Consider the following 2,884-nt stretch of genomic DNA (forward strand, 5'->3'; position numbering starts at 1 on the left):
TATCCTAACGCTGACTCGCAAAGAATTTTCATTAAAACAAAATGACGAAACAGACATATTTCTATTGTTGGTTAGCTCAGTGGTAAGAGCGTGAGTCTTACGACACTCAAGGTCGTGGTTCGAGACCCACACCAGACATAATTTTTTTGTCTTTTTCTTTTTTCATTTTGTCCGCATCACATGTGTGCAACATTCAGTATTTCGTCCAACGTATAGTGAAGATCTTCACAATAATTGGGGTTTTCGACCTTATCTGAAAGGTCAGGTCCACCAAGACTTCCTAGAAAATCTTCAGACGCTTCTGCGATCCACCTCCAACTGCTGGGCACCATCAAGTTAACATGGGCCGGACATCGGTTGTGAAAACGACCGTAATCTCTTCCGTATTAGCAGGGAGATAATGAGGCTCTGTCCTCATACAAGGTCACTAGTTCCAGTCTATTGCTTAGTTCCATCTATTGCTTAGTTCCCTCTATTACTTATTCCAGTCTATTGCAACGACAATAAAAATTAAAACTCATTTCTTCGTGGAATATTGAGAGGAAAACACGACAGCAACATGGAGATTTACCCTTTGGTTATTTTGCCGGCTAGTCGGCAACGGTCGGTCAAACACTATTTTGCCGTGGTAATCTCAGTGCTTCATATAATACTAAGTCCAAAAAAATGTTCTTGGGGGCGTAGCTCAGTGGTAGAGCACTCGCTTGGCATGCGAGAGGACCCGGGTTCAAACCCCGGCGCTTACATTTTTGTTATTTGGGAAATTCATTGTTTTCAGTCTTATATATATATATATATATATATATATATATATATATATATATATATATATATATATATATCGTCCGATCAGGGAAGTTAAGCAACGTTGGGTCTGGTTAGTACTTGGATGGGTGACCGCCTGGGAACACCAGATGCTGTTATCCCTGGGGATAGGGAAGAAAGTATACTTGCCACGTATTCCCTGCGTGGCGTACAAGGCGACTAAAATGGGAGGGAGCAGAAGGCCGGAAATCCTTTACTCTCATTTTCAATTTTTCAAAAGACGGAACAGAGAAGACATAAAGATATTGTAAAGATGTAACTAATATAAGATATAAGAATGATTGGAAGATACGGATGTAGCTGAAACAAGGAGTCAGCGAAGTGTATAGTCTTTGTTACTTCCATCCCTACAACCCTACAACTTGATATTGACGAAATCATCTTTATTATTTTCTTTATATCATTTGGTTTTAAAAGAGATTATGCAGCTGGGTTGCCTCTTTCACACAAGAATCTTTGCTGTTAGAGCCATAAACATCAAAACTTGTAGTAGTATGTATGAGTCATAGACAAGTGGTAAAGATATGTACCATACACAGGAAGGGTTGAACATTCTTTTAAATGAGTCAAGTGTTACTAGCCTGTGGGAAAACTGCCTCTCACACATCAGACGCCATACACTGAAAGCAAAGTAATTACTCCCGTCTCGTCCGTCACAGGAACAGTGGTGCTTCCACGCGCGGCTTAACCCGTCTTTTAGCTATGACCACAAATACAAACGAATCTATTATTAACAAAAAAATCATGAATACTGAAATTATTACCACAGAGCACCGGAAGACAAGAAACTACTTGATAGATTTTCATGTATTAAGTGAAACAGCCAAATATTCAAAACCCCCCAGATCCTATGTCAGAAGTGTGGACTTAGTGTCACACGAAGATCTGGAATATCATCATCTCAGACATTGGCCTCGATCACAGGAAAACAGTGTTAATCCTTACTGGAGTTACGATGTGACTGATAGTGAACACAGGCGACCGTAATAAAAAGAAAGAACGCCATTTCCGGCCTCTTCGATCAGCTATTAACATTCTCGACGCTCAGAAAGCGACGCTCGGTGAAGACCAGGTGTATCGGAGGTTCAACAATTGAGAGACAAAAGATTGGCTTTGGAACTTAATGAATAATGCTTGATGTCGAGTAAATAATACATGTCATTCTGGTGCTAAGGATGGGACTAGATTTATACTTGCGAAGACGTTGTCGAAAACGAGGCAAGTCCATGAATTTAAGTGTTATGCATCAGGACAGAAATACGAAATATCAAAGCAATAAAGAAGTAAGGGAGTTTACGTGTGAAACGCTCATCGAGCAAAACACGAGAAGCCCCACACACGATAATTCTTCCATTAAAAGCCACCCGGCACCTTAAAAATCCTCCCACCACTCCTAACTCAACAACACAAAATCGACAGTTTCCAAAAATATTTTCGTACAAACTGCTCTACTTTCCTCATCCTTCGATAGCTCAGTTGGTAGAGCGGTGGACTGTAGTTGGAATCTTAAACAGACATCCATAGGTCGCTGGTTCGAATCTGGCTCGAAGGATATACTATTCATGACACAACTGTTGTCACAGCCAAGGATTAATTTTCTGTGAGGTTATGTACACGTTCCTATTACTGCTAACGACTCTCTGGATCCTCCATTATCCGTTAACCTTTAACTTTGGCAAAACTTTTATGCTACATTTAATACAAAAACACTATCAGTATACACATATAAAGATGAATAAATTTCACATGCTACACAACTCAAAGTGGGAAAATCACGTGACAAATCTCAACAATAAGCTTCAGTGACTCTCTCTCTCTCTCTCTCTCTCTCTCTCTCTCTCTCTCTCTCTCTCTCTCTCTCTCTCTCTCTCTCTCTCTCTCTCTCTCTCTCTCTCTCTCTCTCTTTGTATATATATATATATATATATATATATATATATATATATATATATATATATATATATATATATATATATATATATATATATATATATATATATATATATATATATATATGTATATATATATATATATATATATATATATATATATATATATA

The 2,884-nt window shown here is 38.2% G+C and overlaps 1 non-coding gene across 1 annotated transcript; it reads left to right on the top strand.

The window, feature by feature from the left end:
• Nucleotides 1-2,286: 2,286 nt before the first annotated feature.
• TRNAY-GUA (transfer RNA tyrosine (anticodon GUA)) lies at nt 2,287-2,377 on the top strand. Its single transcript is given in 2 exon segments — nt 2,287-2,323; nt 2,342-2,377. It is a non-coding gene; the product is annotated as a tRNA-Tyr (tRNA).
• The last annotated feature ends 507 nt before the right edge of the window (nt 2,378-2,884 follow it).

This window comes from Panulirus ornatus, chromosome 12, assembly GCF_036320965.1.
Source record: "Panulirus ornatus isolate Po-2019 chromosome 12, ASM3632096v1, whole genome shotgun sequence".
Classification (NCBI taxonomy): domain Eukaryota; kingdom Metazoa; phylum Arthropoda; class Malacostraca; order Decapoda; family Palinuridae; genus Panulirus; species Panulirus ornatus.